The sequence below is a fragment of the Belonocnema kinseyi genome, chromosome 8 (assembly GCF_010883055.1).
Source record: "Belonocnema kinseyi isolate 2016_QV_RU_SX_M_011 chromosome 8, B_treatae_v1, whole genome shotgun sequence".
Taxonomy (NCBI): domain Eukaryota; kingdom Metazoa; phylum Arthropoda; class Insecta; order Hymenoptera; family Cynipidae; genus Belonocnema; species Belonocnema kinseyi.
In genome coordinates this window covers 75,392,918-75,409,220 of record NC_046664.1, presented here as the reverse complement: position 1 = coordinate 75,409,220, position 16,303 = coordinate 75,392,918, and the positions used below count along the sequence as shown (strand labels likewise).

At 27.4% G+C, this 16,303-nt stretch overlaps 1 protein-coding gene across 1 annotated transcript in view; it reads left to right on the top strand.

Annotated features, from left to right (window-relative positions):
• Nucleotides 1-316: 316 nt before the first annotated feature.
• Nucleotides 317-16,303, top strand: part of LOC117178126 (heparan sulfate glucosamine 3-O-sulfotransferase 5) — a 324,317-nt gene continuing 308,330 nt past the window's right edge. The window contains exon 1 of the mRNA XM_033369383.1: nt 317-510. The gene's annotated coding sequence lies outside the window, so the exon portion shown is untranslated. The remainder of the gene's footprint in view (nt 511-16,303) is intronic.

Sequence of the window (16,303 nt, the reverse complement as noted above, 5' to 3'; positions counted from 1 at the left end):
AGCAGGGAAAGCTAGAAAGAGACAGGAGGGGGAAATACAGGAGAGATGGGAAGATATAGGATACTATCTAATGCTCGGAACACACACACACACACACTGAGAAAGAGAGTGTAAACCTACGAGAGGGTTGTTTCTGAGAGAGAGAGAGGGAGCTAACGAATAGAGGAAGAGGAAAGATGGAAGGGTGAGAGAGTGGGAAAGAGGTACATATTCAGGTGGGGGTTGGCCTGCGTGTAAGCACAATCCCGCCAGTTCCTCGCGAAAGCTCGAGCTGGCCGGGTCGGCCCTCTTTAGTGGCCGTAGTGCGGTGGCACTGATAAAAAGCTTATGGTTTTTGTACTCCTCTCTCCAAGGTGCAGCGAATCCTTCCGGATATCGAATTCAGTGTTTGAAACTAGTTCGCATATTGTACGTGTGAGGTGGTTTCCGGTCCAAAAAGTCTGGAGGGTGAAAAAAAAGGAGTCACGGTGTTCGCGGCCTACTAACCTGACCTTGGGTCGGCCAGACCAGGTGAGTCCCTTACCCCTTGAGCTTTAGACAGCACGGACAGTCATAACCTCTTGTCTCAGACTCTTAGATCTTTGAGCTTTCGAGAATGGATGCGCATGGTTGGTCTCTGAGCGTGTGTGTGTTTGTTATACGTGTGGATTGTACGTTCCACAAACACAGAGCAAAAAGCAACATGCAGGAGAGGCAACTAACTACACATGGCACGTCAAGTCGTCAACTGATTCTGGGAATATTGGCTCTGTGTACGATTCTAACCAGACCGGATTACTAATTTGGCTTTCGGAAGGTTGTCGATATTGTATTATGGGTCGACCAATTTTTGGGAACTGAGTTCGTTATACCGGATATAAATTATTCAGAAGAAAAGGGCTTTTTCTGGAATAAGATCTCTTTAGTGCTGGCTTATGGTTTTTAGGTGTGTTTTCACTGAGCACAAATTGTTTTTATACATAAAATAACACTCTATGCTGATCATTATATAATTAAATAAATTGTTTAAGCAAGTTATTATTGTTTTTAGTAATTTTTTTTTAGAATAGAGCTAGAATGTTTGCGGTTTTTTTCCTGAAATTTTCCACTGTTTGTCTACTTTTTACTTAGAGTGTGGTAATAATTAATGAAATTTAAAAAAATTGTTTAAACAAATTGTTATTGTTAGTTCATGAAGTTAAAGTCACTGTTTTTCCGAATTTTCCAACTTACTTTTAACTTTTCATTCACAGCAAGGCAATAACCAATGAGGTTGAAAAAATAATTGTTTAAGAAATTTATTGTTATTTTTAGTAATATTTTTTTTAATGATGCAAGAAAGTGGTGCTTTTTCAATATTCAACTTTTTGTCTACTTTTACTTAGAGCCAAGTTAAAATTAAAAAAATATATTGAAAATAATTTGTTAAACAAATCGCTATTGTTTATAATTATCCTTTATTGTAATGTTAGATAGTTGCGGTTTCTATCGAATTTCTCACTTATTGTCAACTTTTCACTAAGTGAGAAAATGAATAATGCAGGTTAACAAACATAATTGTTTCAGCAATTTATGATTGTTTATAACTATCTTCTCTTAGAAAGTTGTGATTTCTTCTAAAATTGTGAACTTTGCTTTGGAATTTTAGTTATGAACAAATATAATTAATAAATAATAGATATAACAATTTTTTAAACTATCTTTTTCTATTTTAGAAATAAATTTTTTTGAAATAAACCAGATATTTAAAATATTCTTCAAGTTTTTTTACATGGTTCATATTAAATATAATGTAGTTACTGAGAGCCTATTTGTTTAAATTAATAATAATTTTTAGGAGAAGATATTCATAAACAATAGTACTTTGTTTGAAAAATTAATTTTGTTAAATTTCATTAATTATCACCATACTCTAACTGATATGTAGACAAAAAGTTAAACATTTATGGAGAGAAAATGCAACTTTCTAACATTATTTCAAAATAATATTATTTAAAATAACAATAAATTTTTTAAATCATTATTTTTGTTAAACTGCATTAATTATTATCTTGCTATAAGTGAAAAGTTGACAAAAATGAACAATTTTAGACAAAACTCTGACTTTCCAGCATTATTCTAAGAGACAATTATTATAAATAATAATAAATTGCTTGAACAATTATTTCTGTTAAATTGAATTGCTTATTGCCTCAATTTAACTAAAAAGTTAAAAATAAGTTAGAAATTTGGAAAAAACCGTGACTTTCTACCTCTATTCTTAGAGAAAAATGCTACAGACAGTAATGAATTGTTTAAACAATGCACATAAATATCTAATTATCAGAAGACTATATTATTTTATGTAATTGAAACATTTTTTGTTCGAGAAACCACAAAAAATCATAATTAGCGAGAAAAACGCGCAAAATCCAATTTTTAAGTTAAGGTCATGTGGTGAGTGGGCCACGTGACCAGATTCCTACCTTACCGTCACTTTTTTTATTTCCCAACTTATTATCATACGAAACGCCACATCAAGTTGAAAATTCGGGATACGAAACAAGAAGCACTATGAATGGTGGGTCTGGTCCTAAATTTGTGTGATTGTGAAAAAAGTTTTTTTTTTCTAAATGATTTTTTTTTTGCTTTTTTTACAATTATACAAATTGAGGACCAGACCCACCTTTCTTAGTGCTTCTTATTTATTGTCCTAAATTTTCAACTCGATGTGGCGCTCCATGTGAAAATAATTTGGGAATACAAAAAAGTGAGGTTAAGGTAGGAATCTCGTCACGTGACCCACTCGTCACATGGCCTTAAGTGTTTTTGGTCGATTTAAAAAAAATTATATTCATTTTATTTGAAAATAAATTTGAAAAAAATTATAAAATTCAAGATATGGTTGCTTTAATAACAGGTTATTAATTTAAAATGATCAATGCTAGTGTTAAGTCGATACATAAACATTCACGAAGCATGATTTGATAGTTTATCATGAACAGATAATTTGTAATTTACGATGGTATTGTTATAAACATTGTTCGTTGATTTTTTAATGATTTTTGATATTTATGAAGTGATTTTCGTTTTCAATTAAATGTAATGTAATACACAAACATTAAAGAAGAAAAAGAAGTCAATTTATTATTGTGATAAGCAAATGAATTTTTCAGGTACTTTTTTTTAACGATTATGAAATTAAATCATAGTTTACTAAAACATAAATGGCAAGTGAAAGAAAACACGTTAAAAAAAAGTACCGCAATCCGTCAACAATAGCTCAAACAGGGGATTTGTTTATAAAATTTGTTTATAACAATAAAGAACATACGTATTTTTCTTTTTAATGCTTGTATATTAATTTAAATTGAATTTAATCGAAATATATTTAGTAAGTATCCAAATCATTTAATAAATATCCAGCATTGTTTATAACAATACAGTAGTTAGTAAGAAATTATTTATTTATAAAAAACTATCGACTTATGCTCCACAAATGTTTATTTATCGAAGATAAGCTATATGATTCATTTTTAATTAATTACGTGTTATTAAAGCAACAGTATCCAAATATTTTCAATTTTTCAAGTAGATGTTTAAATAGTTTAGAAAAATGTTGCGAGAAAGTTAATAATCTCAATTCTTTAAGAAATGTACACCTTTGAGCACTATTTTATAGCTTTTTTTCCAAAATTATTATTAGTTGTCTAGGAGACTAATTTTCAATACTTTAAAGTAATTTTTAATTATTTAAACATTTATATAAGTTTAAAAAAACTGTTCTTGCTTTAAAACTCATTTTTTTCTAACAGAATAGATATCAGGGCTACCTTTAGATATAATACGTTTTCGGTGTCTCATATTTATTATTCTGTAAACCCTTACTTTCTTAAATAAATTAATTTTGCCTAAAAAATATTTTCCACTGCAGGGCGGTCCAAAATTTTTTTGTATAATTTTCATGCTCTTTTCTCCAAAATTTGTCAATATATAGGTTGGGACCCTGTACAGACTGGGACAAGAAAAAATTCTTTTTTGCAAATTATTTATAGAATTTTCATAGAATACAAATAAGAAATTACTTTTTGAATTTCATCCACATAATCCTGTTTTAAAGGATCTTAAAAAATCCCATAAAGTGAAAAATTGGATTTTGTGGATAATCCTAATTTTTTTGCGGTTTCTTTTAGTAAAAGTTGTTTTTAATGTATAAAATATTATTTTCTACTCAAAATAAGATATTTGAACAGATTTTTGTGAACAATTTATTATTATTTATAACAATATTCTATTAGAATAATGCTAGAAAGTTTTAGTGTTTACTGAACATTCTAACCTTTCTTAACCTTTTCACTAATCAAAGTTAACAAACTATCTTCTCTCAGAGCAATGTTAAAAAAAAGTTAAGAATAAATAAAAAATAAACATCAAAGAGAATCATTGTTTCAACAGTTTTCAGTTTTTTCTGAGTTAAGTAATTTTTCAGGTTTAATGAATAATTTTAAAGTTTTAGCTTCAGATGAAAATTTCCACAAAATCTAAAGATTGTTTAATAAAATTATTTGCTTTTTATGTTTACTTATTATTTGTTTATATCTAAAAATTCAATTAAGTTTGTTGACTATAACAAAATATTACCTCGCTTTAAGTCAAAAGTTTAATTTGAGAAAAGAAGCCACAACTTTCTACCAATATTATGAAACAAATATTGTTATAAATAATATTAATTGATTTAAGCTGTGGTTATTGTTAACTTTAATTTAGGATTTACTCGTTCTAACTGAAAAGTTGAAAAATTCAGGGAAAACCCGCCACTTCCTACCTCTATTATGAGAGGAAATTGCTGTAAACAATAATAGATTGTTTAAACAATTTTTCAAGATATTTTATTATAAGGAGAAAATAATATTTTATGAACTTCAAATAATTCTGGCTGAAAACACTCGATGCGCCTAAATTGAAGATTCTGTCCAAAATCTACAAGTATTTTTATCTTATGGGAAAAACGTGTTAAACTTAATGGGGTTTGCGAAACCTCGAAAAATAATTTTTTGTTCAGAATAAAAAAATAATTATGATTTATGGGCCGACCGATTTTTGGGAATTGAGTTCGTGATGCTAGGTATAAATCATTCAGATAAAGAGAAGGCTTTTTCTGGGAAGAGATCTTTGGTGGCTTATGATTTTGAGATATATTCAGTTATTGGATTCGGAATATTTTCAATAATAATAATGGATTCATGATTGATGATATGTACCGTAAAATGCGGCTCAGTGGCTCATTTTTTAAATTTTGTTAAAAAAGTCCAAGAAGATATTCAAATTAGATATTGATGCTTTCAATAAATAATATCTATCGGACCCTCTTTCTTACTATAAAGCGGAAAAATACATTTAGTTCACAAACAATTCTTTATCAATTCTTAAAAAAAAGGGTTTCGTATCGTATTAAGGTATTTATTAAGTCCCTTCCCCTACTACCCTTCCCCACTAGGGCATGGGGTAAAGTTGGCTATGGTAGGGGTAAAGTCGGCTAGGTTACGTGGCAATATCGGTTAGGGTACCGAGTAATGACTACTATGGTACGGGGTCAATTCGGTGATAGTACGGGGTAAAGTAGGACAGGGTAGGGGTAATTTAGGTTCGGGTACAAGTTAAAATTATTTGGTTACGGGGTAAAGTTAGCCAGGATACAAGATAAATTCGGTTAGGATACGGGGTAAAGGTAGAAGGTACTGGATAAAGTAGGATAGGGTAAGGGGTAAATTCGGACAGGGTACGACGTAAATTAGTCTCGGGTACAAGTAAAAGTCATTTAGGGTGTGAGGTAAAGTTACATAGGTTACAGGCTAATTCGGCTAGGGTACGGTGTAAAGTCACCTAATCTTGAACTAAAAAACTGAAATTTTAAGAAAGTAGTTCTAACTTTAAACCAAGAAGTTGAACTTTTCACCTAAAAAGATTAATTTTGAACAAAAAGTTTAATAATTTATATTTTAACAAAAAAAGATTTTGTTAAATTTTCTACCAAATATGGAATTTTCAAGCCGGCAATATGAATTTCAATTAAAAAATTTCATTTACAACCAATAAGTTGAATTTTCAACAAAGTAATTGAATTTGTACTTAAAAATGTACTTTTTCAATAAAAAAGAATTTTTCAACTAAAATAATGAATCTTTAACCAAAAAAATGAACTTTTGAGAAAGTAGTTAACTAAAGAGATGAATTTGGAGCAAAAATGTAATTTAATTTAAAGAAATATAATTTTAACAAAAAAAAAAAAAGAAAATGGTAGGATTTACCCAACAAAGGCCAGTTTTCAGCAAACATTTTAAACTAAAATTATGAATCTTTAATAGAAAAATTTTATAGAAAAATAGAAAAATGTTATATTTTCTAAAATCTTCCGAATTCGATTTCAACTACTTTAGAAATCTTCTTTATGGTTTTAAAATATTTAAAATAATTCGCTTAAAATTAATTTCTCAACAAATAAAAAATCACTTAATTATTCCAAAAAATCTTAAAAGAATTCTTTTATTATTTGGAAATCTTTTAGAATCTATAGAAAAAATCTTCAAACAAATGTTTTTTAACCTTCAAAAATCTATATTTTGTTTTAAGCTTTTTGATTTATTTTTCAAATTATAAACTATTTTCTACATTTATTTCGAAATAAAATACATTTTTTAAAATAATAAATTATTAAAAATGTTACCGCAAATTTTGTATGAAAATATTTGGGCTCTGTTTAAACCATTCAAAATTCTTAAAAAGCTTCTAAATTTTTTGATGAAAATCTTCAAAAATCTACTTTCTTTAAAGAGTTTTGAAATCTTCTCAAGATTTAAATTAGTTTCAAATTTTTTCAAAACTTCTGATTATCTTTTAAAATAATTAAAAATATTTATCAAATTGTTGAAAAACCTGCAAAAATGAAAAAATATAATGTTTCGACATTTTCAAAGCTTAAAATAAAACGTAAATTATTATGAATTTTCCTGGAAGCTAGAAAATGTACTATATTTCATATTAAGATGGTTCTCTGAAGGCCAGATTAATTTTCATAAAATTTTCATAAATTTTACGTAATCTCTAGAGATTCATTTGGAATTATCCTTTCAGATATTTTAAAGGTTAGTGGGCTTCCCATTTTATATTCATTCGTGCATAATTGCGTGGGTACGATTCTATTATCTCCATTGACAAAAGTTTTAATAACTTCCTATAGAATGGAATTTCATCAAACATTTTTATATTCTCCAAATAGTTTGCTATTCTTACAGATATAAAGTTTACAGATATGGAACTGGAGAAACTTTAAATAATATTTATTTGAAAGATAAAGAAAACTAAAAAAGAAACAGTTTAAATTATATTAGTTTTTTAACATTTTTTATTCATTATTTATTATTATCTTTATAAGCAAATTAAAATGCGCAGATAAATTAAACGAAAGTAACCAAGTTCTAACCCAAAAAAGGACTAAAATTAACTCAAAGTGACTAATTTGTATTAATAATGTAACTAATTTTACATCAATTTTAATGAAATCAGGATAAATTCAATAAATAAAAATAAAGCAATGCTTTAAAAAAATTCGAGCGATTAAATAAATTTGAAATTAATTTGGGAGAATTAAAGGGAATTTAAGAGACTTTGTTCAAATTGATAAGTATTTAAGAATATAATTATACAACATTTTTTAAATAAAAAAGTTTGCATTGAGTTGTGTGAAATGGGAGTGAACAGAATTCGCGGCAAATTCAACACAATTGAATGGAATTGCAAAAACCAACGAATTAAATAAAATTTAAAAAATGAGAAGAATTCGATGAAATTCATAAAACTTAAAAGTAAATTAGAAAATAATTAATTGAATTAAAAAAAATGAAAAAAAATTGGTTTAAATCATTAAATTCATTGCATTTCGAATGAATTCCAAAAATTCAAGAGAATTCGAAAGAATTCGATGAATAGCCTAAGGATTCAAGGTAAGTTTGGAAGTATACCGGGTCCTGTATATACATTTTAATTTATTGCATTGTGTGGAATATGGTGAATTTAGGAGAATTCAACTAAATTCAAACAAGTGCAAGGTAAATTAAAAAATTGCCATAAATTTGAAACAATTTATTATAAATTAATAATATTTGAGGAAGAATTCTAAATTAATTGGAATTAATTTTAAAAAAATGAATGAAATGGGAGTGAAAAGACTGATGAAGAAAAAATTCAAGTAAATTGAAAAAAAATTTTTTTTTAATTTTGTAAACTCTTTATATTGTTTAAACTTGAAAAAAATTTTTAAAATGCAAGAAAATTCGAAGAATGCGTACGAATAAGATAAGTTTGAAAAATTCCATCAAATTGAGAGAAATTTGACTAAACAAAATTCCGATAAAATTCAACAGAATTTAAGTAAAATAAAAAGAAATTTAAATAGAAAACCAATGAATTAAATAATTTTTCATTGAATTTAGAGAAATTTAAGGCAAATGAGATGAATGCGACAAAGTTATTAGAAATTTAATGTGAATTAACATCAGTTGAAGCAAATTTAAAACAGTTCAAAAATATTGATAGCAAACTCATTGAATTTATTAAATTTGTAATTAATTGCGAAAAATAAAAAGGGAGTATAAAAGAATTTGATGAATTCACTAAGAATTCAAGATAAGTTTAAAAGACTTTAGGATGAATAAAAAAATCCATTGAATTGGGTAGAACAGATTAAATTTCAAATAATATAAAAGAATTTAGGATAGATTATTATGATTTCCGGATAAATCTATAAGAATTAAGGAAGAATTCTAAACTAATTTAAATGAATTATAAAAAAAGACGAGAAATACAATATATTCTTCCGATTTCTGTAAAATTTGAATGAATTTAAAAGAATTAAATGGAATTCAAGATAGTTTTATAAAAATGATAAGAATTTTAAAGAAAATATTTGAAGTAAAATGTTAAAAATAAAAAAACTTCCAACGAAATAAATGAAATTTGAAAGAATTTAGGTAAATTTGAGGGAACTGAGAAGAATTCGAAAAAATTGATAAAAAATGCAAGATAAATTGGATAAAATGTCAAGTGAATTGAAAATAATTCAAAAACAGTTTTAAAAATTCAATCTATTTATTAAATGTATAATGTATAGGAAAAAAATGAAATAAATTTTAAAAGAATTTGTTGAATTGCCTAAGAATGCAATGCGAGTTTACAATACTTTAGGGTGAGTTTAAAAAAAAACTAAAAAGATTTATCGGATCGAGTAGAGTTGAGTAATTTGAAAAGAATCCAAGTGAATTAAACAAATTGAAGAGAATTCGAAAGAGTTACAAATAATTCACGATAAATTAATAAGAATTTATAGAAAATTCCAAATGAATTAAAATGAATTAAAAAAATGTTCTGTTGTTTTCAGTAAAATTGGAGTCACTTTAGAAGAATTAAAGGGAATGAAATTGAAATTTAGATAAATGGAAGTAAATAGAGTAAGGGAATAAGAATCTGATGAAACTTGTAAGAATTAAAGATAAATTTAAAAGTCTTCACTGTGTCTTAGAAAAATTTAAATCCAATAAGATCAATTAAATTCAGTGGATTTCAAGGAAATTAAAAATAATTTTGGATCTTTTTTCATTTAAAAAGTCACTGTAGTGACGACTGTAGATATACGTAAGCGTTTATTATTTTCCTTAGTATCTATTTCTGGAATATTATGTTTCCAGAATACGAAAGTAATTAAAAAAGTAACCATAGTTATTGTTTTTTCAAGTACGGATAGTTACTTTTCTTTTAAAGTGCCCACAGTTAATTTTTTGCATATTGACAGTTACTTTTTTTTTAATATAACTAAGAAAAATTAGTATTTTGAAACGGTAACAATAATATTCCTTTTAAAAAGTAACTTACCCGCAATTGGTTTAATTATAATTATGCAAATACTTCCAGATATAAAAATTCATGGGATTTGCCGATACAGCAAGCATCATTAAAGTTTCATTATTTCCATTAGTACGATTCTCTCGATAATTTACTGCAATAATCGAAGGTAATACAATATCTGATCAGAATTAGTAACCTGATAGAAAGTCATATACTAGTAAAGATGTAAATCTCATCATTGGTTAGAATTCGATTACAGGAAAAGATCTCAATTTAGGAGAAATTTATTGGTGAATATTTGGGGGGGGGGGGTCGTACAGGTTGGGACACTGTATAAGTTGGGACACAGTATGGGTTGGGATAGCGCCTTTTCTCCATTTCTTTGCAATTTCTTATATTTTTCTTTATTGTATTTTTCGTTTTAAATTAAAATTATTTGTTAACGGTTTTGATCCAGAAAATGTTCGTAACTTTTATCAAAGATTCTAATTTTTAATATACAGTTATACTGAAAGAAAAATGATGTAGGGATGAGAAAAGAAGAAGGAAGCACGTTCATGTCGTTGCTCCTAGTTTTGTGCAAACTCGCTGCACGATAATGGCCTTTTGTGTCCGACCATTCGTGGAGTTCTACTACTTTGATTTAAAGATCGCTCCAAACCGCAACGGATTATTTATTGAGCGAAATCTCAGTAATAGGAGTTTGAATCGTATTTTTACATTTCATATAATTAAAGCAAAATATTTTCTTTTTTTCTTTAAAAGAAATAATTATTAAGGCAAATAGTCGGAAACTGAACCAAAAAGGATGAATTTTTGACGAAAAATGTAATAGTTACTTTTTAAACAAAAAAATGTAATTTTCAATCAAACAGGTACATTTTTATAAAAAAAATTTTATTCTACAAAAAAATGAATTTTTAACTAAATAGTTGAATTTCGAACCAAATATATAAATTTTCAACCCCAAAGTTGAAGTTTTTGACCAAAAAACAAAATACGTGCACTTTTTACCAAATAACTGAATATTGTTGTTAGTCCGAATTTTACTGCAGACAATTAATTTTCAAGAAAAAAATAAAGGTTCTCAAAAAAAGTTTAATTTTTCACCCGAAATTATTCATTATCAATGAAACAGTTAATTTACATCTAACGGGTTAAATTTCAACAAAATAGTTCCATTTGCAGTTAAAAAAATCGATTTTAAAACAGAATGAAAACGAATTTGAACCAAAATTATAAGCCTTCATCAAAAATTGTTTAATAAAGTAGTTCAACTTTTAACCAAAAAGTTGTAATTTTCAATTTAAAAGGATGATTTTTCAATAGAATATTTAATAGTTGATATTTAAAAAAAGAAATTTTATTTTAAAATAAAAACCATTTGAGTTAACAAGCATAGACAGGTTTTTAACAAAAATCTTGAAACTAAAAAAGATCTATTTTTAATAAAAATTTTTAATTTTAAAGTTGGAAATACTGATTTTCATAAAACAGTTTAATTTGCAACCCGAAAATTTGAATTTTCAAGAAAAAAGGGAATTTCGAATCAAAGCAGATTAACTTTTAACTAGAAAACAGCATTTTTAATTAAAAAAGTTTAAATGTCTACAAAACGATATTTATTAATCAATTTAGTGTCATATTAAGTTTTTGAATCAGTGTTAATTTACTGTCGGATAATTTTAGTACAAAAACGTATCTTTTGTTTGAAAAATTGCGAATATTAGTTTTTATTAAAAAAAAGGTTTATAGCAATCACATAAATTATTTCTTAGTGAACTTCATTGTTTAATCATCGCAAAGTTTATCATTCTAATAATAATTGAAGAAAAAATAATGTTTTCTACGAGGAAGCACTAATTTCGGACATTTGTTTAAATAAATTATTTTCGTCTATATATTATTTATGTTTTATAAAGCTTGAAGGATATAAATGCCTTTGAAGCCAATTGTGAAACACTCTTGGCGAGAAAAATAAATTTACCTATGAGAAAAACTCATTTATCAAGAATTTGTTTATCAAAATGTTTATAAAAACAGTCAATGTAAACTTTGTGAATTTTTCGTTGCAAATATTATCGTAATTATTTCTGTTCTGTAAGTGCAGATGCAATAATTCCAGCTCCTGGTGAGTTTCTTTTTGTATTTTTCCTTGGGATAAAAATTCAAAAATCTGAAGTGGCCAATTTTTAAATTTTATTTGTTTTTATTATGAGTATTTCTTAAAAAATATTTCGAAATCGTTTAAGAAATACGACCTGTGGGTCGTGCATAGCTCTAGACAACAATATTATTTATCTTAAATCACAGATCGAGCACAAAAAAGTTTAAGTGGTTTCTGAACCTTAAGCTTCAGACTTTCCACTGCTCAAAAAAATCCAAAATTTCGTGTTTAGAACAGGACGAAATCGGCATTTTTTATTAAAAATTGATATAAATTAGCAACAATGGGAAATAGCACGATGTTCAGAATGTTACCGGTAGTTGCATTCATTTTTCACCATCCCCTTAAATTTTCATCAATTTTTCAAAAATCGTTTACGAAAGAATAATTTGTCAATCGAGCGATGCATAAATGTTCTAATGCACATTGTAAATAAAAAATTGCATTTTTCTTAAAAACTGTCATAACGTGGCTTAATACTAATACGTAGAATAATTCCCAATACTCAGTTTTAATTTTCCTTTCAACGTAAAAAATTGTAGGCTCACTCGGGAAGTTTCTACTCTAAACAAATAAGGGATCATCCATAAATTACGTGACGTATTTTTTCTAAAATCCCCCCCCCCCCCGAATACATAAGACTCCTAAAAAATCTTAAATCTCGAAATAAAATTTGAATAAAATTTGATAAATTTAGGGAACGAAGATTTAAAATTTAAAGTCGTTTGATTAAATAAACGTTGAACTATAATGGAGTTATTGAAATACATTTTTTTAAATAAATTAAAATATGAAATTAGCTTCACAAAATGAAAGATCAGTTATGCTTTAAGTGAAGAGCGACTTTGATGCTTAGGGTTAATGTACGTAGTTCTGTAAATGTAAATACCTAATTCGCCTTTCTGACTCTAAAATCATTTCACCACGAAAGTTTTGCCACTCGAGCCATCAAATGCTTTTCCGGATGTCGAGCTCGTAGATTTTAAAGCACTTTCTAGGTATGTCAGAGTAATTTTAGTACTCAAAAATATTTAATAATATAAAATCTCACCAAGAAGCATTTTAATTATAATTTTAAAATAGACATTTACTTAAGCGATTGATGATAATTTTGTTACAGCCCCTCCCCTTTTTCAATTACCTCCAATGTAGAAGATTGATATTAATTTAATAACATCCCCTGCGCCTAGTGCCTTTTCAATTGCCTCCATTGGTTATTGGTAATAATGCTGGTACACCCCCTCCCCCTTTTCGAGTACATCCCCTGCAGAGGATTCATAATAATTTAATCACCCCCCCCCCTCCGCCTAGTGCTTTTTCAATTAACTCCATCGGTTATTGGTAATAATGCTCGAACACCCCCTCCCCCTTTTCGAGTACATCCCCTACAGAGGATTCATATTAATTTTATCACACCCCTCCAACTTTCCAATTACCCCTAATCGGTAATTGGTACTAATGGTGTCACACCTCCTCCCCTTCTTCTAGTAACAACCCTGAAAATTATTGATATACATTTTATCAAACCCCCTCCGGATTTCCAATCACCCCCAATCGATGTTTGGTAATAATAATAGTACACCCCTCCCCCTTTTTATTACCTCCCTTGCAGAAGATTGATATTAAGTTAATAACACCCCCTCCGCCTGGTGCCTTTTCAATTGCATCCATTGGTTATTGGTAATAATGCTGAAACACCCTCTCCCCTTTTTCAAGTACATCCCCTACAGATAATTCAAACTAATTTTATTACACGCCCTCCGGCTTTTTAATTACCCCTAATTTTTAATTGGTTTAAATGATGGAACCCCCTCCCCCCTTTTTATCACCTTACCTGCAGAAGATTAATAATAATTTTATCACACCCCCTCCGCCTTTCCAATCATCCCAAATCAGTGATCAGTAATCATGCGGTTATACCCCTCCCCTTTTTCGATTACATCCTCTGCATAAGGTTGATGTTAATTTTATCACACTCCCTTCAGCTTTGCAATTACCTCTAATCGGTGATTGGTAATAATGATGTCACACCACCTCCCATTTTCTATCACCTCTCCTGATAATTATTGATATACATCTTATCACACCCCCTCCGGCTTTCCAATTAGCCCCAATCGGTGATTCTTAATAATACTGGTATACCCCCTCCCCTTTTTTATTATCTTCCCTGCAGAAGATTAATATTAATTTTTTCTCAACTTCAGGTCTCAGACTCACCACGAAAAGATGAATTTTCAACAAATTTAATAAATTTTCCACCAAAAAGTGGAATTTTCAACCAAATTTTCGAAATTTCCTGCCAAAAAGACGGAAGTCTCTAGAAAGCTGTTTTATTTTCGAGCTGAAAGTACTAATTTTCATCAAAAAATCTAATAGTTAATATTTATACGAAAAACATTTTAATATAAAAGGAATAGTTGAATATTATCGAAAAAGGCTAGATTAGAAAAAAATTAGAATTCTAAACTAAAACATATTAATTTAAAACCATACAGTTGCATTTTTAATAAAAAAATGTATTAAACAAACTGTTAATAAAGTACATTTATTTTCTATCAAATAGTTCAATTTTAAACTAAGAGGATTATATTTCTAACAAAGAATATAAATTTTTAAAGAAAATACATAAATGTTTAACCAAGTAGTTGAATTTTCTACTAGAAATTATAATTTTTCATCCAAAAATCGAATAATAATATTTTCAGTTAAGAAGTTAATTTTCAAGAACAATACAACGAATTTTTTACCAGACTTAAGTTTTTAAGCAAGAGAGATGGGTTTTCTTAAAAACAGTTGCATTTTCAACATGGAAATATTAACTTTTAAACAAAAAATAATACTATTAATAATAGTTCATATTTAAACCAAAAAAGATTAGAATATAAAATGAAATAAAACAGCAACCACGAATTTTTAACAAAATACTTGAATTTCTAACTAAATAGATTAATTTTCAATCATAGATTTGCATTTTTAACCAAAAAGTTGATTTTCTCCCGAAAGGGGTGGAATTTCAATTAAATATTTTAAATAATTTACGTGATACTTGTTCAAATTTTATTTGATAATTTCCAGTTTACAACTTTTGCGTTACTAACATTTTTTAACTAAATAGTTGAGTTTTTAAATTTAAAAAGGTATATTTTCAACCAAAAATGGAGTAGCTAAATTTTTATTGAGGAGAATTAATTTTCAATAAACAAAGAATTTTTTTTACAGAACAGTTTAGTTTTTGAACCATGAAAATGAACTTTAAAAAAAATAGTCCAATATCCAACCAAGAAGTTGAATTTTCTATAGAAAAAGGCGAATTTTCAACGAAAAATGTAATAGTTGATGTATCAAGAAAAAATATTTTAATTTGAAATTATTAAACAGTTATATTTAAGAAACAGATACCAATTTTCAACCAAACAGTATAACTTTTAACAAATAAACTGATTTTCCACGAAAAATTAGGAATTAAAAACGAAGTACATACATTTTTAACAAAATAGTTAAAATTTTTATCAAATTGTTTAATTTTCGTGCCAAAAATATGAATTTTCAACCAAATAGATGAATTCTTTATGAAAAAATTTGTTAGAAAAAAAAAATAAATAAAATTTCAAAAAAAAATTTAATCATCAAGCTGAAAAGACGATTTTCAAACAAAATAGTTCAATTTTCTACCAAGATGTATGATTTTCCAAAAAAATATCGTTGAATTTGTAATAAAATAATTCAATTTTGAACCGAATAGTAAAATGCTTAAATATAAAAGAGGAATTTTTTATGAAAAGTTTAATAGTAGACTATTCAATCAAGAAAAATGAACTTTTAACCAAAAATAGTTTGATTTTCAAATTGAGGTCTATTAATTTAGTTCGAATTTGAAAATTATTATTTTAATAATTTATAGATTGAAGATCAATATTTAAAAAAACGTTTATTTAAAATTAAAACGAAAATAAAGGTTCCTTTTCAATACTTGAAAAATTTTCTAACATGTTTTTGACGCTAGTTTTAAAAATTTGTGTTGCTATTTACACTCTTTCTGATCTCTGAAGTGAGTCCGGTACCTGCACCCCCTCCACCTTTCCAATGAAAGGTGGAGGGTCCCTTGCAGAAGATTGATAATTTTTAAATTTTTAAATTTTATTATCCTATTATTTTATCTTCTGCAGGGGAGGTAATTAAAAAAGAAGAGGGTGTGTATCTACATTATTACCCAACACCGATTGGGGGTAATTACAAAGGCGGAGAGGTGTGATAAATTTGATATCAATCTTCTGCAGGGGA